Raw genomic sequence first — 21,381 nt, 5'->3', positions numbered from 1 at the left:
GGAGGTGGCCGTGGCTGATGGAGCTGAGGCTGAAGGAATAGCCAGCCCACCTTCAAGCGAGACGGTGGGCTTGGGGCAGGTGGAGGAGAACGAGGGGTTGAATGGGCAGCAACAATGGATGGTTTGGTGGCAGCAAGAAGTCCGGCAGCAGGAGGAGGCAGAGCAAGAGCTGCTGTTGTGGCAAAAGTTGGCGTGGGCAACGCAACAACAACAACAACAACGAATGGAACAAGAACACCAGCAACAACAACGAATGGAACATGAACACCAACAACAAGAATAAATGGAACGGCAACACCCCGAATGCCCATGGATCTGCCCCGGCCAGCACTGGGGAGGCAAATGTCGTGTTCAGTGCCACATGGCACGAAAGATATGAGCCGGTGGAACACGATGAGTGGCCGGTGAATGTGGCCGAGATGGTAGAAGATCAATTGCGACGAGAGGGCCGAGGAGCGTTAGAATAGTGTGGGCAGGTCAAATTAGATATAGGATTAGAGTATCATAGGGGTCAGTTAGAGTATTCAGCAAAGAAGGGTGTAATAGGAAGAAGAGTACAATAAAGGGGAATATATTAAGAAATAGGTAATAAGAAAAAGACGCGGAACGGGCCAAAACAAATAATAAACAAAAAAAACAAAAAAAACAAAGAACAACAAAATGGAAAAGATGCCCCAATCCAACATAAACGAAAATATTCTCAGTAATCGCCAACAAGAAAATATGTCAAACGGCCAATAAAAGATGCGAGCTGAGTCCGAAAAGAAATGAACCACATTCAAACACATACATCATGAAAAAAACCAATGCCTAATAGAAAAAAACCATATTAAAGAAATAAAACACATACATGGAGATAGGAAATAAATATAAAACAAGCACCAGGTACAAGGGACAGGGGATGGCAAGTCCCTACCGAAGAAGGGGGGAGTGTGAGGAACATAATATACATATATTAATAATGTCCCACACAACAAACAAGCAACAACACACTCCAAACGCTACAATAGTCCAGATATAAGATACAGTCGACACACAAACCATCGGGGCTACGATCACAGCTTACGATATACGCGCACGCCCAATTGGGACCGGTCGAACTCAATCGAAGCAGGCGATATACGATCAATCACAAGTATGGTCGATCGAACCACAAGCAACCGCTGACAAACTGCGTCGGACGCGTAACACAGAAAATCGGCTACACCCAAACGAAAGCGCGAGTGAGACGCTTGCACTTGAGTGCATAGTTACGAATGCATTGGCCTCATAATGAGACCCAAAAGCGCAGAGTGGGCGAGACGATAAGAGAAATGTATGCACTCGTCTACCATGCGAGCGAGATGTGGGAGAGCAGACACACGTACACTATGCGTGCTCACAGCTCAAAGAGAGTAAAAGTGGGGGGCCAAGCAAGCCCACGAGACGGGAGTGGGGGTGCATCGCGCCCGACAGAATGAATACGATGCGAGAACGATAACGGGCGGCTTGTTGGTATGTGAGGGGAATATACAAGTCGAAGAGGGGGAAGTAAGCATTGGGGAAAGCCCTCTATCTGGTGGATAAATTATGCGTGGTAGATCGCGATACAATTAAATCAGATAGTAGTATTTGGTATAACAATCATACTAATTAATATAAAACAATAGACTAAGTTAATTATAGTAAAGATATATGTACATATGTACAAGAAAAGGTAGCAGAACTACTACTCAGTATGCATATGCACCAAAAAGAAATCGAAAAGTAGTAGATCCCGCTCAAATTGGGTGTATAATGTTGGCAAATATTACTGCCTTCTGCAGTCACTGTACTTTTTAACGATGATGTAATATGCACGTGTTTCACAAATATATATATATATATATATATATATATATATATATATATTAATATTCACGTCTTTTCGCAATCAAATCAAATTAAATGAAAAAGCCTGTACCTAAAATTCTGTTTCTAAGCAAACGCAATGCATGCGAACGAATTCTAACGGATCTTTTCCATGCTCTCTTCTCTGCTTTGCGTTCGCTGTGCGAAATGAGAGTAAGAACAGTACCAAGTGAAGACATGTGCGTAGTACTCAAGGGGGTTGTATATTTATTCTTCCAAACAAACAAAAGAAAATATTCTTTCCGAAATGCAATTAAAATTATTATTATTAAAGAGGGCTACTACAATTTCTAATGTATAATCCAATTCTAAATCGATCGAATGAAGTCGAATCAAAATATCTTCAGTCATTAAATCTTTATATTTATTCCACAATTCAAGTGGGTTCGATGGATTGCATTATACGTTAGAGGTTTACATTCTTTCTATTCATTCGTTTTAAAACAATTCAAGTTAATTGGTTAAACTGAAAATTAACTTTCTTTTGGAAAAAAACCCTTCTTTGTGCCACAACGAACATTTACAAAAAAAATGGGCAAAATTGGTTGATTCCTGAATGACTTTTTAAATTACAAAAAAACGGCTTACAATTTTATATATATAGATAAGTTCCTAAATGGGGAAAGCAACGGGCGACGGCAGCGTCGACAGAGAAGATAAGGCGTCATGAAATCGATGAGAAAAGTTGGGCAGCCAATGGGAAGGCGCCGCAAATGAGAAAAAGTGACGGAAGCCAGCATAGCGACAGAGACGCTTAAAGACTCATCAAGTGAGAAACAAATCCCGAGAAAAGGATCTAGCTAAGAGTCAAAAAAACTGATAAGGCCTTACAAGTAACCTTTATGTTTGGCAGACAACACTAGGTCCGTTGATAAGGGCCGCAAGAACACCGAACCCAATATTTGCGTATAGAGAAACGTCAAGCGGCTCCAGACTAATCCGAGGTCAGTGGGAGGCACGAGAATATATCCTACTGCCAAAATTCCAGGATCTATGTATCCTGAAAATCACCAATTGCTGAGGAAGAGCCTGCTACCAGCTAAGGGTTACGGGATATATCCAGGTGGCACAGAAGCCCGCAAAGATCATCTTTGAGAAACAGCAGAAGGGTGTTGAGATGAAAATAGCATCCCGAGAGAATCGTAATACGCCAGAGAACGCGAAATAAAGGTCGTAGGATCTATCCGAAGGCCAATCGACGTTTAGGAGACATTCTAAAGGGGGAGGTAGAAATCGGGTAAACACACTAAGAACCAGAAGTGGTAACCAGCAGAGACACAAGGAGCAAGGGAGAGACCGGAGCAAACAACGAGGGAATAAATGGTCAACACTACCAAAGTTCGAGACTTCTCCAGAGAAACCTGTCATATCTAGCCGAGCCCAAAAATAACACAAATAAATACCCATTTTGAAATCATTAACAACACAAACGAGTTCTAATTTCACCGGGGCACAAAATAAATTTGTTGTGCGGACCTAGCCCAAGAGATATTAGAAATATCGCCAGGGACGAAAAAGGATCGTTATAACTAGCGCCCAACGTGCTATACTGGTGAAATTTAGACAAAAACCATAGTCTGTAAATCGGAAAAGAAAAATCAAAATGCGAAAAGGATGGATTTTACCAAATGAAGAAGAAGGATCTGGTACAGACAGGATCGGGATCGAGATGACCAGCACGGTGGAGGAGGAAGCGGACCAAGACTGGAAAGATGAAATAAATAGATTGGAGTCAAAATACACGAAAAATCAAAAAACAGTAGCAAGCACATCAAAAACATGCGAAAATGGTTTAGACAAGAAGGCTGAGACATTCCAGAAAATAACTATCGCTACACTAGCAATTCCTCCATTTTTACCACTAAGATGGGGGAAGCGAAGGAGCCCTAGATAGAACCGAGACAAAAAGGGACATAAGGAGACGAATAATAGACCCCAAGAAAACGCTGCCAAATACAATAAACAGGACCACCGAATATGCTAAGGTGGCAAAACAAGTGAGGGAGTGAACTTTCAGATTCAATGGTAATTACAGTACTTCAAGGAGTATATGGTGGGTATGCAAACAATGATGAGACCTCTCAAAATACCAGTGTTCGAACAATTGGAAGTTATATTGAAAAAATTGCACTCCAGTTTTAAAAATATTCGTTCGGCCGCACAGGGCTAGAAACCTAGGCGAGCTGATGCAATTTGCAGAAGAACACGAGATGCTCGAACAGGAACGATTCGATTTCCACAACACACAACAACCAATCAAACCACAGAGGATGAAATAATCAAGTGCCACAAGTAGCACTAAGAAAATAAGAACGTCCAAGATGGAAGAGTCCTGAACCCAAACCAGGCATGTCGCAGGTGCTGGGGAGCCGGACACTGTGCCAGGGAATGCAACAATCAAAAACTCCATTTCTGCTGGCAGTGTGGAAAGATTGGAAAAGGACAAAGGAATGTTGTTGGAGTTCGGGAAACGAGAGGCGGTTCCAGCCGATTCGGGGAGAGCAGGGACCAAGCCAACAAGCTCCTCACCACTAATATTTCAACTAGTAGAGGAAGAGGATCAATTGTCAGCGATTATCGAGGTAACAGGAATACAAATGAAGACGACAATTGGCTCGGGAGCCACGAGTAGCTTCATAAGCAAGCAGGTGTTGGAAACAATGAGGAATAAAGGGAAATGGGAAAACATTCACAAGCAGGTGTAGATGGCAAATAGAAAGGGCGAGACATTGAAGAGCAATGGACAGGATACGTGAGATTCGGGAATAAGGAAATTCACATGCCATTCCTCGTCATGCCAGAGGGAATGGATGCACTGATCTTAGGGTGGAATTTCCTCAGGATCATGAACACAGAGATATCGTGTGTAGGCCACAAAGTGCGAATACCGACAGTAAGGCGAATACAGGGCAGGCTTGTAGAAAGAATATCCATCATGGTGACTCAGAATAGTAAACAGCAAGGCATGCAACATTTTCTGAGCCATGAGTTAAAGGAATTGGGAAAAATTAAGGGACTGTCAAAGGCGGGGATACATCGCATAACGATGAAGGATGATATCCCAATAAAACAAAGGTATTACCCAAAAAACCCTAAAATACAAGGAGAAATCAATTCAAAGGTCGATGAACTGCTGACATTGGGATGCATAGAACCATCACAAAGCCCATATAGCTCACCCATAGTGATGGTTAAAAGGAAACAGACAGGCAAATGGAGATTATGCGTAGATTTCAGACAGATCAACGCAAAATCGATAAAGGATGCATACCCAAAACCACGCATCTACTATATCTTAAATCAGCTACGCGAAGCGAAATTCATAAGCAGCTTAGATCAGAAGGATGGATACTGGCAGTGTAGAAATTAAAAAGATTTACTTGTTGTATTCGTTGTTGACGGATTCAAAATGAATTATTTAATAATGGATTTAGCCTAAAGTACATAATGAGGTTTGGAATTCTGTCGCCCAGAGTAGCGGCAGAACGGGAGTATATAGCATGCCATATGTATTTGTATATATGCATATATATGTACGGATGGTACATACTCGAGAAGTGCTTACGGTAGCGTTCTCACGCTGCGGCCAGACCGCATAAGTGGCGGACTGCACTTACGTATATTTGTTATTGTATAAACATAGCAACAAAGTGTCGTTATGTTATGAGGTGTTACTCTTACTTTATAGTTGAGCATATGACCAGTTGTTATGTTGTATACTCTACAATACAGTGGGCATATGATCATTTGGCATACAACAAACTGAAGTTATTTAATATAAAAATTATTATTATTATTATTTTTATATATTTTATCTATTACGTTGTGTAAGGAAAAAGAACTTATTATTATTTTTTTTTTCAAATTTAAAAGATATCTATATATATTTAAAAAAAAAAATTTTTTATTTCAATTTTGAAAGATATCTATATATATATATAGGTACATATGTATATATATTCTTATTAATTTTTTTTATTATATTTTTGTTTTATTTGTTAACTTTTTGTTCCCCATTTTTCCCATTCTTTATAATTACATTATTATTTTTCTCTATACTAATAACCTCAAATGGTCCCATATAAGAAGATTCTAATTTATGACCTGTTTCATTCTTAAAATAAACTTGGTGTCCTATTTCTATTTTAAAATCGAATACTTTTCTATCATTTATTTATTTTTTCTTAATTTTATTTTTTTCTAAAAGTATTCGAGCTCTCTTACATGCGTATTCTAATCTAAACTTAACTTCTTTAGAATAGTCTTCTATATTATATATTGGATCTATAGTATTAACGCTATTAAATTGTATTGGTAGGTTACTTTGTCTACCAAATACTAGTTCATATGGACAATAATTATGTGTTACTGATGGTGTTGTGTTAAAACAATACACGAAATACTGTAACCATATGTCCCAATCAGTTTTATCTACTGAAACATATGAACGAATGTACTCGTTGAAGGTCCTATGACTTCTTTCAACAGTACCTAATGTCTGGTGATGGTGTGCAGTAGACGTAATATTGTCTATTTTTAAATATTTGCACAAGTCATTTATTATTGAATTTTTGTATTCTGTTCCCATGTCCGTAATCAACGTCTTCATTGGACCGTACTTCAAATTAAGAGATCCGAATATGGCTTTTGCTACTGTTGTTGCACTTTTGTTTGCAACAGGAATCGCTACTAAATACTTTGTCAGCTCACATATTAATGTGATTGCGTATTCATTCCCATTTTCAGAACGTTGTAGTGGACCTATTGTGTCATCACTCTGTCAAAAGCATTGTGGAGTGTCGTTCATAATCATAGGTGATCTCGTATGTTTCGTCGTTTTCGACGTCAGGCATTTTAAACATTTATTAATGTACTTTTTTACATATTTAGTCATGTCCAATAATATCGTCTCTTTATTTTTGCAATTGTTTTATTTATGCCTCCTTGAATTGGATCGTCATGGAATGTAGACAATATCGCTTCTTTTTCTTCATCGTTTTGGATGAGGGTCACCGGCATGAGTAGCGCTACTTATAAAAATTTTAAAATTTTATTGCCCATATTTTTGACAGATTCTATTGAAATAGTTTCAAAGATCTTTTCGCTCGGTGCCACTTTGACTTTGCTGATACTTAGTAAACTGACCTAAGTAAGATTTTTCAAGACTTTGCCTTGGCAATAGTTCTTGTTTATTTTCTGCACAGAAATTGTTTTGTCTAGTGACTTTCAGGACTTTTTTGTTCATGTCAATTTGATCGCATATTGTTATCCTTGATAGGGCGGTTGCCACAAAGTTGTCTTTACCTCTCAGATACTCTACCCTAAAATCATACTCTTCTAATTCGAGTCGCATGCGTGTTAATTTAGAACTAGGATTAACCATAGAAAATAAATATGTTAAAGGTCTGTGATCAGTTTTAACTGTAAATTGTTTTCCATAAATATATGGTCGAAAATGTGTTATTGTTCAATGTAATGCTGCTAATTCTTTCTCTGTAGTATTCTTATTGCTTTCACCTTTAAGGAATTCTCGTGATGCATATGCAACTGGGAGTTGGAGTCCATATTGTAAAACTTCTCCACATGCGTGTTTGCTTGCATCCATGATTATGCAAAATTCTTTGCTAAAATCTGGGTACTGTAATAAATTTGGTTCAACAAGTTTCTTTTTTAGATATTGGAATACTTTTTCACACTCTGTTGTCCATTCAAATGGGACATTCTTTTTACATAATCTCGCTATGTGCCGTGAATATTCGGCGAAGTTTTTTATAAAACGTCTATAATAATTTCAAAATGCAACGAATCTTCTAGCGCTGTCTGCGTCCGTAGGGACTGGATAATTAATGATTGAAAAAATACGTAATATTTCTTGAGTTTTTCTAAAGTTCAATTTGATGGAAACCTGACATTAAGTCAAAGCATGAAAAATATTTAGTTTGACCGAATCGATCAAGAATATCATCAATTCTGGGGAGTGGGAATTTATCTGACAGCAATTTCTTATTTATTTGGCGATAGTCAATTACTAATCGCCATTTTTTCTCTTTAGAGCCCGGACTATTTTGTTCAACAATATTTTGTTCAATTAACTTTCCAACTTGACGCTGGATTTCCTCTATTTGGCTATGCGGACATCGATAATTTTTTACATATACTGGCTTATCATCATTAAGTCTCTAAATTTGCTTATAAAAATTATTTTTTGTGGTTGGTTCGGTTTCAAGTCCGAACACATCGCTATAATGGGTGCATATTCAATTTCTTCAAGTTGTTTTTTAAACAATGGTTGAAAATTTTTCTTTAATTTATTAATTATAGACTCTTTTATATTTTCTTTTGGGTTTTGAATCACCTCGTAGCTCGAAAGTGATTCGAATTTTAAGTTATCGATGCCTACCATATGGCATGTATCTGTTGTATTTAAGAATCGGACAATGGCATTTTGGGCTGTTGTTTGTTTCTACTTACATATATAATTTTATGATTGGTTTTTAGGAATAATTATTGTAAATAAATGAAAGTATCGAATTAATTCACTTTGGCTTATATTGTTCGCAACATATTTATAAATATTATGTCACAGTCGCCGACTATTTCTCTTTGAGTGCGCACGTCAGTAACTAATAGGCCCGCATCGTTAATCGTCTTTTTTGCCCTCCTTTTTGGACCACTATTTTTTTTTATACCCTTGCAGAGGTATTTTAAAATTGGTCGGATGTTTGTAACGAACAGAAGGAGACGTTTCCTACCCCATAAAGTATATATTGTGAGGAATGTTATATATAATAATAATGTCCCACACAACAAACAAGCAACAACACACTCGAAACGCGAAACGGAGGAGGTGGCCGTGGCTGATGGAGCTGAGGCTGAAGGAGTAGCCAGCCCACCTTCAAGCGAGACGGTGGGCTTGGGCCAGGGGGAGGAGAACGAGGGGTTGAATGGGCAGCAACAATGGATAGTTTGGTGGCAGCAACAAGTCCGGCAGCAGGAGGAGGCAGAGCAAGAGCTGCTGTTGTGGGATAGGGCCCAACAGGACGAGGAACGGCTGATGCAAGCCAGGCAAAAGTTGGCGTGGGCAACGCAACAACAACAACAACAACGAATGGAACAAGAACACCAGCAACAACAACGAATGGAACATGAACACCAACAACAAGAATAAATGGAACGGCAACACACCGAATGCCCATGGATCTGCCCCGGCCAGCACTGGGGAGGCAAATGACGTGTTCATTGCCACATGGCACGAAAGATATGAGCCGGTGGAACACGATGAGTGGCCGGTGAATGTGGCCGAGATGGTAGAAGATCAATTGCGACGAGAGGGCCGAGGAGCGTTAGAATAGTGTGGGCAGGTCAAATTAGATATAGGATTAGAGTATCATAGGGGTCAGTTAGAGTATTTAGGCAAAGAAGGGTGTAATAGGAAGAAGAGTACAATAAAGGGGAATATATTAAGAAATAGGTAATAAGAAAAAGACGCGGAACGGGCCAAAACAAATAATAAACAAAAAAAAACAAAAAAAACAAAGAACAACAAAATGGAAAAGATGCCCCAATCCAACATAAACGAAAATATTCTCAGTAATCGCCAACAAGAAAATATGTCAAACGGCCAATAAAAGATGCGAGCTGAGTCCGAAAAGAAATGAACCACATTCAAACAAATACATCATGAAAAAAACCAATGCCTAATAGAAAAAAACCATATTAAAGAAATAAAACACATACATGGAGATAGGAAATAAATATAAAACAAGCACCAGGTACAAGGGACAGGGGAGGGCAAGTCCCTCCCGAAGAAGGGGGGAGTGTGAGGAACATTATATACATATATTAATAATGTCCCACACAACAAACAAGCAACAACACACTCCAAACGCTACAATAGTCCAGATATAAGATACAGTCGACACACAAACCACGGACCAACAAACGCCCAATTGGGACCGGTCGAACTCAATCGAAGCAGGCGATATACGATCAAACACAAGTATGGTCGATCGAACCACAAGCAACCGCTGACAAATTGCGTGGGAGGCGTAACACAGAAAATCGGCTACACCCAAACGAAAGCGCGAGTGAGACGCTTGCGCTTGAGTGCATAGTTACGAATGCATTGGCCTCATAATGAGACCCAAAAGCGCAGAGAGTGCGAGACGATAAGAGAAATGTATGCACTCGTCTACCATGCGTGGCGCCCATGGAGCGAGATGAGGGAGAGCAGACACACGTACACTATGCGTGCTCAAAGCTCAAAGAGAGTAAAAGTGGGGGGCCAAGCAAGCCCACGAGACGGGAGTGGGGGTGCATCGCGCCCGACAGAATGAATACGATGCGAGAACGATAACGGGCGGCTTGTGGGTATGTGAGGGGAATAAATAGCCCCCTCTATCTGGTGGATGAATTATGCGTGGTAGATCGCGATACAATTAAATCAGATAGTAGTATTTGGTATAACAATCATACTAATTAATATAAAACAATAGACTAAGTTAATTATAGTAAAGATATATGTATGTACAAGAAAAGGTAGCAGAACTACTACTCAGTATGCATATGCACCAAAAAGAAATCGAAAAGTAGTAGATCCCGCTCAAATTGGGTGTATAATATTGGCATTAGCCGGGGAGTTGCGTCATTTCATCACCAGACTATTTTAGCCTGGCACATGGCGATGATTATTGATGAAATGGAAGGTTTGATAAAAAAATCAGTAAAGGCTCCGAGGCTCGCTGGTGTCTTGGTTATTGAACGATGTTCCAACAAAGAAAATATCAGCGATTGGGCTGGGGTGCAATCAACCAAATTGTCCCAAAGAAAATGAAAAATACAAGGCTGCTTGAAAGCCAAAAGTTGCTTAGTCGACTCCACGCGACCGAAATATAAATTATAACTGAAATATAACGGGGTTTAAATTCTAATATTTTCACTTAATTTAATTTTATATCACCTTATTCTTCGAATATTCACTAATATTTTCTGTTTCTAAGCAAACGCAATGCATGCGAACGAATTCTAACGGATCTTTTCCATGCTCTGTTCTTTGCTTACGCTTTGCGTTCGCTGTGCGAAATGAGAGTAAGAACCGTACCAAGTGAAGACATGTGCGTAGTACTCAAGGGGGTTGTTTATTTATTCTTGCAAACAAACAAAAGAAAATATTCTTTCCGAAATGCAATTAAAATTATTATTATAACTCTTTCCGAAATGCAATTAAAATTATTATTATTATTCTTTCCGAAATGCAATTAAAATTATTATTATTAAAGAGGGCTACTACAATTTCTAATGTATAATCCAATTCTAAATCGATCGAATGAAGTCGAATCAAAATATCTTCAGTCATGAAATCTTTATATTTATTCCACAATTCAAGTGGGTTCGATGGATTGCACTATACGTTAGAGGTTTACATTCTTTCTATTCATTCGTTTTAAAACAATTCAAGTTAATTGGTTAAACTGAAAATTAAGTTTCTTTTGGAAAAAAACCCTTCTTTGTGCCACAACGAACATTTACAAAAAAAATGGGCAAAATTGGTTGATTCCTGAATGACTTTTTAAATTACAAAAAAACGGCTTACAATTTTATATATATAGATAAGTTCCTAAATGGGGAAAGCAACGGGCGACGGCAGCGTCGACAGAGAAGATAAGGCGTCATGAAATCGATGAGAAAAGTTGGGCAGCCAATGGGAAGGCGCCGCAAATGAGAAAAAGTGACGGAAGCCAGCATAGCGACAGAGACGCTTAAAGACTCATCAAGTGAGAAACAAATCCCGAGAAAAGGATCTAGCTAAGAGTCAAAAAAACTGATAAGGCCTTACAAGTAACCTTTATGTTTGGCAGACAACACTAGGTCCGTTGATAAGGGCCGCAAGAACACCGAACCCAATATTTGCGTATAGAGAAACGTCAAGCGGCTCCAGACTAATCCGAGGTCAGTGGGAGGCACGAGAATATATCCTACTGCCAAAATTCCAGGATCTATGTATCCTGAAAATCACCAATTGCTGAGGAAGAGCCTGCTACCAGCTAAGGGTTACGGGATATATCCAGGTGGCACAGAAGCCCGCAAAGATCATCTTTGAGAAACAGCAGAAGGGTGTTGAGATGAAAATAGCATCCCGAGAGAATCGTAATACGCCAGAGAACGCGAAATAAAGGTCGTAGGATCTATCCGAAGGCCAATCGACGTTTAGGAGACATTCTAAAGGGGGAGGTAGAAATCGGGTAAACACACTAAGAACCAGAAGTGGTAACCAGCAGAGACACAAGGAGCAAGGGAGAGACCGGAGCAAACAACGAGGGAATAAATGGTCAACACTACCAAAGTTCGAGACTTCTCCAGAGAAACCTGTCATATCTAGCCGAGCCCAAAAATAACACAAATAAATACCCATTTTGAAATCATTAACAACACAAACGAGTTCTAATTTCACCGGGGCACAAAATAAATTTGTTGTGCGGACCTAGCCCAAGAGATATTAGAAATATCGCCAGGGACGAAAAAGGATCGTTATAACTAGCGCCCAACGTGCTATACTGGTGAAATTTAGACAAAAACCATAGTCTGTAAATCGGAAAAGAAAAATCAAAATGCGAAAAGGATGGATTTACCAAATTAAGAAGAAGGATCTGGTACAGACAGGATCGGGATCGAGATGACCAGCACGGTGGAGGAGGAAGCGGACCAAGACTGGAAAGATGAAATAAATAGATTGGAGTCAAAATACACGAAAAATCAAAAAACAGTAGCAAGCACATCAAAAACATGCGAAAATGGTTTAGACAAGGAGGCTGAGACATTCCAGAAAATAACTATCGCTACACTAGCAATTCCTCCATTTTTACCACTAAGATGGGGGAAGCGAAGGAGCCCTAGATAGAACCGAGACAAAAAGGGACATAAGGAGACGAATAATAGACCCCAAGAAAACGCTGCCAAATACAATAAACAGGACAACCGAATATGCTAAGGTGGCAAAACAAGTGAGGGAGTGAACTTTCAGATTCAATGGTAATTACAGTACTTCAAGGAGTATATGGTGGGTATGCAAACAATGATGAGACCTCTCAAAATACCAGTGTTCGAACAATTGGAAGTTATATTGAAAAAATTGCACTCCAGTTTTAAAAATATTCGTTCGGCCGCACAGGGCTAGAAACCTAGGCGAGCTGATGCAATTAGCAGAAGAACACGAGATGCTCGAACAGGAACGATTCGATTTCCACAACACACAACAACCAATCAAACCACAGAGGATGAAATAATCAAGTGCCACAAGTAGCACTAAGAAAATAAGAACGTCCAAGATGGAAGAGTCCTGAACCCAAACCAGGCATGTCGCAGGTGCTGGGGAGCCGGACACTGTGCCAGGGAATGCAACAATCAAAAACTCCATTTCTGCTGGCAGTGTGGAAAGATTGGAAAAGGACAAAGGAATGTTGTTGGAGTTCGGGAAACGAGAGGCGGTTCCAGCCGATTCGGGGAGAGCAGGGACCAAGCCAACAAGCTCCTCACCACTAATATTTCAACTAGTAGAGGAAGAGGATCAATTGTCAGCGATTATCGAGGTAACAGGAATACAAATGAAGACGACAATTGGCTCGGGAGCCACGAGTAGCTTCATAAGCAAGCAGGTGTTGGAAACAATGAGGAATAAAGGGAAATGGGAAAACATTCACAAGCAGGTGTAGATGGCAAATAGAAAGGGCGAGACATTGAAGAGCAATGGACAGGATACGTGAGATTCGGGAATACTGAAATTCACATGCCACTTCTCGTCATGCCAGAGGGAATGGATGCACTGATCTTAGGGTGGAATTTCCTCAGGATCATGAACACAGAGATATCGTGTGTAGGCCACAAAGTGCGAATACCGACAGTAAGGCGAATACAGGGCAGGCTTGTAGAAAGAATATCCATCATGGTGACTCAGAATAGTAAACAGCAAGGCATGCAACATTTCTGAGCCATGAGTTAAAGGAATTGGGAAAAATTAAGGGACTGTCAAAGGCGGGGATACATCGCATAACGATGAAGGATGATATCCCAATAAAACAAAGGTATTACCCAAAAAACCCTAAAATACAAGGAGAAATCAATTCAAAGGTCGATGAACTGCTGACATTGGGATGCATAGAACCATCACAAAGCCCATATAGCTCACCCATAGTGATGGTTAAAAGGAAACAGACAGGCAAATGGAGATTATGCGTAGATTTCAGACAGATCAACGCAAAATCGATAAAGGATGCATACCCAAAACCACGCATCTACTATATCTTAAATCAGCTACGCGAAGCGAAATTCATAAGCAGCTTAGATCTGAAAGATGGATACTGGCAGTGTAGAAATTAAAAAGATTTACTTGTTGTATTCGTTGTTGACGGATTCAGAATGAATTATTTAATAATGGACTTAGCCTAAAGTACATAATGAGGTTTGGAATTCTGTCGCCCAGAGTAGCGGCAGAACGGGAGTATATAGCATGCCATATGTATTTGTATATGTGCATATATATGTACGGATGGTACCTACTCGAGAAGTGCTTACGGTAGCGTTCTCACGCTGCGGCCAGTCCGCATAAGTGGCGGACTGCACTTACGTATATTTGTTATTGTATAAACATAGCAACAAAGTGTCGTTATGTTATGAGGTGTTACTCTTACTTTATAGTTAAGCATATGACCAGTTGTTATGTTGTATACTCTACAATACAGTGGGCATATGATCATTTGGCATACAACAAACTGAAGTTATTTAATATAAAAATTATTATTATTATTATTTTTATATATTTTATCTATTACGTTGTGTAAGGAAAAAGAACTTATTATTTTTTTTTTTTTTTCAAATTTAAAAGATATCTATATATATTTAAAAAAAAAAATTTTTTATTTCAATTTTGAAAGATATCTATATATATATATAGGTACATATGTATATATATTCTTATTAATTTTTTTTATTATTGTTTATTTTTTTTTTATTATATTTTTGTTTTATTTGTTAACTTTTTGTTCCCCATTTTTCCCATTCTTTATAATTACATTATTATTTTTCTCTATACTAATGACCTCAAATGGTCCCATATAAGAAGATTCTAATTTATGACCTGTTTCATTCTTAAAATAAACTTGGTGTCCTATTTCTATTTTAAAATCGAATACTTTCCTATCATTTATTTATTTTTTCTTAATTTTATTTTTTTCTAAAAGTATTCGAGCTCTCTTACATGCGTATTCTAATCTAAACTTAACTTCTTTAGAATAGTCTTCTATATTATATATTGGATCTATAGTATTAACGCTATTAAATTGTATTGGTAGGTTACTTTGTCTACCAAATACTAGTTCATATGGACAATAATTATGTGTTACTGATGGTGTTGTGTTAAAACAATACACGAAATACTGTAACCATATGTCCCAATCAGTTTTATCTACTGAAACATATGAACGAATGTACTCGTTGAAGGTCCTATGACTTCTTTCAACAGTACCTAATGTCTGGTGATGGTGTGCAGTAGACGTAATATTGTCTATTTTTAAATATTTGCACAAGTCATTTATTATTGAATTTTTGTATTCTGTTCCCATGTCCGTAATCAACGTCTTCATTGGACCGTACTTCAAATTAAGAGATCCGAATATGGCTTTTGCTACTGTTGTTGCACTTTTGTTTGCAACAGGAATCGCTACTAAATACTTTGTCAGCTCACATATTAATGTGATTGCGTATTCATTCCCATTTTCAGAACGTTGTAGTGGACCTATTGTGTCATCACTCTGTCAAAAGCATTGTGGAGTGTCGTTCATAATCATAGGTGATCTCGTATGTTTCGTCGTTTTCGACGTCAGGCATTGTAAACATTTATTAATGTACTTTTTTACATATTTAGTCATGTTTTTCCAATAATATCGTCTCTTTATTTTTGCAATTGTTTTATTTATGTCTCCTTGAATTGGATCGTCATGGAATGTAGACAATATCGCTTCTTTTTCTTCATCGTTTTGGATGAGGGTCACCGGCATGAGTAGCGCTACTTATAAAAATTTTAAAATTTTATTGCCCATATTTTTGACAGATTCTATTGAAATAGTTTCAAAGATCTTTTCGCTCGGTGCCACTTTGACTTTGCTGATACTTAGTAAACTGACCTAAGTAAGATTTTTCAAGACTTTGCCTTGGCAATAGTTCTTGTTTATTTTCTGCACAGAAATTGTTTTGTCTAGTGACTTTCAGGACTTTTTTGTTCATGTCAATTTGATCGGATATTTTATCCTTGATAGGGCGGTTGCCACAAAGTTGTCTTTACCTCTCAGATACTCTACCCTAAAATCATACTCTTCTAATTCGAGTCGCATGCGTGTTAATTTAGAACTAGGATTAACCATAGAAAATAAATATGTTAAAGGTCTGTGATCAGTTTTAACTGTAAAGTGTTTTCCATAAATATATGGTCGAAAATGTGTTATTGTTCAATGTAATGCTGCTAATTCTTTCTCTGTAGTATTCTTATTGCTTTCACCTTTAAGGAATTCTCGTGATGCATATGCAACTGGGAGTTGGAGTCCATATTGTAAAACTTCTCCACATGCGTGTTTGCTTGCATCCATGATTATGCAAAATTCTTTGCTAAAATCTGGGTACTGTAATAAATTTGGTTCAACAAGTTTCTTTTTTAGATATTGGAATACTTTTTCACACTCTGTTGTCCATTCAAATGGGACATTCTTTTTACATAATCTCGCTATGTGCCGTGAATATTCGGCGAAGTTTTTTATAAAACGTCTATAATAATTTCAAAATGCAACGAATCTTCTAGCGCTGTCTGCGTCCGTAGGGACTGGATAATTAATGATTGAAAAAATACGTAATATTTCTTGAGTTTTTCTAAAGTTCAATTTGATGGAAACCTGACATTAAGTCAAAGCATGAAAAATATTTAGTTTGACCCAATCGATCAAGAATATCATCAATTCTGGGGAGTGGGAATTTATCTGACAGCAATTTCTTATTTATTTGGCGATAGTCAATTACTAATCGCCATTTTTTCTCCTTTAGAGCCCGGACTATTTTAAAAGGTTCAACAATATTTTGTTCAATTAACTTTCCAACTTGACGCTGGATTTCCTCTATTTGGCTATGCGGACATCGATAATTTTTTACATATACTGGCTCATCATCATTAAGTCTCTAAATTTGCTTATAAAAATTATTTTTTGTGGTTGGTTCGGTTTCAAGTCCGAACACATCGCTATAATGGGTGCATATTTCTTCAAGTTGTTTTTTAAACAATGGTTGAAAATTTTTCTTTAATTTATTAATTATAGACTCTTTTATATTTTCTTTTGGGTTTTGAATCACCTCGTAGCTCGAAAGTGATTCGAATTTTAAGTTATCGATGCCTACCATATGGCATGTATCTGTTGTATTTAAGAATCGGACAATGGCATTTTGGGCTGTTGTTTGTTTCTACTTACATACATATATAATTTTATGATTGGTTTTTAGGAATAATTATTGTAAATAAATGAAAGTATCGAATTAATTCACTTTGGCTTATATTGTTCGCAACATATTTATAAATATTATGTCACAGTCGCCGACTATTTCTCTTTGAGTGCGCACGTCAGTAACTAATAGGCCCGCATCGTTAATCGTCTTATTTGCCCTCCTTTTTGGACCACTATTTTTTTTTATACCCTTGCAGAGGTATTTTAAAATTGGTCGGATGTTTGTAACGAACAGAAGGAGACGTTTCCTACCCCATAAAGTATATATTGTGAGGAATGTTATATATAATAATAATGTCCCACACAACAAACAAGCAACAACACACTCGAAACGCGAAACGGAGGAGGTGGCCGTGGCTGTTGGAGCTGAGGCTGAAGGAGTAGCCAGCCCACCTTCAAGCGAGACGGTGGGCTTGGGCCAGGGGGAGGAGAACGAGGGGTTGAATGGGCAGCAACAATGGATAGTTTGGTGGCAGCAACAAGTCCGGCAGGAGGAGGAGGCAGAGCAAGAGCTGCTGTTGTGGGATAGGGCCCAACAGGACGAGGAACGGCTGATGCAAGCCAGGCAAAAGTTGGCGTGGGCAACGCAACAACAACAACAACAACGAATGGAACAAGAACACCAGCAACAACAACGAATGGAACATGAACACCAACAACAAGAATAAATGGAACGGCAACACACCGAATGCCCATGGATCTGCCCCGGCCAGCACTGGGGAGGCAAATGTCATGTTCAGTGCCACATGGCACGAAAGATATGAGCCGGTGGAACACGATGAGTGGCCGGTGAATGTGGCCGAGATGGTAGAAGATCAATTGCGACGAGAGGGCCGAGGAGCGTTAGAATAGTGTGGGCAGGTCAAATTAGATATAGGATTAGAGTATCATAGGGGTCAGTTAGAGTATTTAGGCAAAGAAGGGTGTAATAGGAAGAAGAGTACAATAAAGGGGAATATATTAAGAAATAGTGTAACGATCCTTTTTCGTCCTTCGGGATATCTACAATATCTCTTGGGCTAGGTTCGGCACAACAAATTTATTTTGTGCCCCGGTGAAATTAAAACACACTCGATTTCAAGTGCCGATGATAATTGTACGTTTATTCAAATCGTTAATGGAGTTGGTTGGATATGACGGTTTCTCGATGGTAGTGCTGGGCTCGGATAGCGTTGGTGAGTTACTTTGAGTCCCTCGTTGTCCTGTCTGTGTCTTCCTCTTGTTTCTGTAGCCGTTGCTGGCTACTGCCTCGATCCGTACAATGTGCTTGATTTGCGATACACCTCTGCACCCCTTCCGCTAAATTTGTTGAGATTCCTTTGTTTCTCTCAACTTTACTTTGGCTTGGGTACGGTGCTTGGTATCCTTGTCTAAGGACTTGTTATACTTGAATGAAGCTGTACAGGTTACTCGTAAGGCCTGTATAGTTCTTAATTTTGCTGTTGTTTCTTGTGTTTCCTTGATAAGTTTCTTAAGGTTACTCGTAAGGCCTTAATTACTTATTACTTGATCACGACTTGTCGACTTGATGCCTTGATTGACAGCCGTTGCCTTTATATAGGCAGATCCCATGGCCTCAGGAACACATTGGTGTGGTACCGCTATACAGCTGGTACATTTCCATCGGCCCTCTGCTTTCACCCACGCATCCATTTGTTGCTATGCGTGGTGAAAGTCCCGTAAATCCTTGGCGCATATAACTACTTTCTTTGTGGCTGAGCGCCCATTTACGCCTTGTCCTTGTCTTTCTTGTTTGTACATCTTGACTTGCATCACTTTCTCGCATTGGCGTCGCCTTTCTATTGGCCGCCCTCCGTATCCCGTGGACTCTCTCTGCTCTCCCCCTACTCCCCGTTTCATAAGCATAGCCCTCACTTGGTTTCATTTCGGTACCAAGCATTCCCCGCACCCGTCTTTCGGGCTTGCTTTGCGAAATTCTTTTGGCGCTTGCAATTTACCGCTTTCGCTCTCATGAGCGTGACGTATGCATAGCGCGGCCCATTGGCCACCGGTATTCTCTCTCGCCGCCTCACGCATAGTGTACGTGTGACCCATATGTATGCTAATGCATGCATTTATTTGCCTCTCCATGCTCTTAATTTGTCAAATGAGGCCAATGCCCCCTTTTCACATGCAATTGTGTCTTCAAGCCCGGCTTCATTTACTCTTATACAGCCACTCATATTTGTTATGCTTCCCACGCATCTTCCCGCTTGTACGAAATCGCCAGCGGTTGCGTGGGGTTCGATCGGCCATGTTCGGCCGGCCTCGCTACGTTTGCTCATTCACACCCGATTTCACTCTTATATGACCAATTCTTATACTGTGTATTTGGTTTGTGTCTTGGCTGTGTTTGTATTTTTGTAGATTGTTTGTTGTAGCTTGTTTGTTGTGGGGGACATTATTCTTGTCTATATAATGTTCCTCACACTCCCCCCTTCTTCGGGAGGGATTTGCCCTCCCCTGTCCCTTGTACCTTGTGTTTGTTTTCTGTATGTATATTTTCCATTCTCGTATTTGTGCATTTAATATGTTTGCCTTTGTAGCTTTGGCATGTGTTTTTGCTTGTTTTGTGTTCTTCTTTGTTTTTGGCTTGTCTTTTGCTTGTTTTGTGCCTTTTTTCTTTGGGACTCAGCTCGCATCTTTTATTGGCCAATTGGCATCTTCTAATGTTGGCGATTACTGAGTATCTTTTCTTAACTGTTGTCGGATTAGGGCATCTTTTCATTGTTTTTTTTTTTTTGGCCCGTTCCGCATCTTTTTTTTTCCTACTTACATCTAATTATCCTACTTATTATACCCTCCTTTCCCTATCTACTGTTGCTGTTGCTGTTGTTGTTGCTGCTGTTGTTGGTGCATACTCAGCTGGGCTGCTTCGGCCGCTACTTGATTCATCCGCCAACTCGTTCTCCGCCATGGCTATCACCTCGCCCAGCTCTCTCCACATTTCGTCGTCTCCTTCCTCCTCCTGGTGGCCCGGGTCCATCGCCGACTCTGCCTCGCTCTCTCCTGACCCGTAGCCACTGTCCTCTACGTCCTCATCGTTCTCCTCGTCCGATGAGGCGGCGATTACCGGATCCATCATATCCGGCTCATCGTCGTCGGACTCCTCATCGGACCAGTGCCAGTCACCGCGTTCCATATTGGCCCGCGGTGCCGCACCTCGTCGAGCTACGCCTTCATCCTGGCCAAAATTTGCATTAAATGCGTTCATGTTTTCTTTGTGTTTTTTTTTCTTTACTCGCCGAGTGATAAACTTTGAGTGTTTCCTGATTCTGACACTTGCACGCATGAAACCTCGCCTTTCGGTCATTTCTTTGATATTTACCGATATTTAGGATTTCTCCTCCTTGCCCTTGTTCTCTTGGCATATTTTAAAACGCCGAGATGCTCCACCATTATATGCATAGTATCATGCGCATGTGTATGTGTATTGCGGTGACTCACCACTACATACGTCATATCGTGCGTATCTGTGGGTGCGTAACATCATGCGCCTGTGTGGGTGCGTTTTCCCCTCTCTTTTCGCGGTGTGTGCGCATATGTATTGGTGCTGTCCCCAATCGTTCTATTTCTGGTTTTTTTTCTATTATGCCTGCATATTGTTTGCATCGTTACGATATTCGGGTATCCGTTACCAGTTTCTAAATTCGTTTTCGCATGCTTGTATATGTGTCATTACGATATTCGCACATCTTCATTGTGATCTGCGATGCGGTTTGCAACTTTGCTATAATTTGTTTCTGATGCGATGCGTTTTTAGATTTTCAGCTCTAAGACATGTTTTGAGTTCTCTGTCCAGCCGGCCGGTCTGTGCAGATTTTCTCGCCGCCATGTCATTCGAGTCGTCCATCCTCATTGCTCATCACTTTTCGTGCCATCCGCTTCTTCGCATATTTGTTGCTTCAGTTGGCTGATGTGTGCTTGTCTGGTTTTTTTCGTTTCTTTGTGCCGTATT

Source organism: Drosophila tropicalis, unplaced genomic scaffold (genome assembly GCF_018151085.1).
Source record: "Drosophila tropicalis isolate 14030-0801.00 unplaced genomic scaffold, ASM1815108v1 contig_1002, whole genome shotgun sequence".
Classification (NCBI taxonomy): domain Eukaryota; kingdom Metazoa; phylum Arthropoda; class Insecta; order Diptera; family Drosophilidae; genus Drosophila; species Drosophila tropicalis.
The sequence above is the reverse complement of the archived record's forward strand: the minus strand, read 5'-3'. Positions refer to the sequence as shown.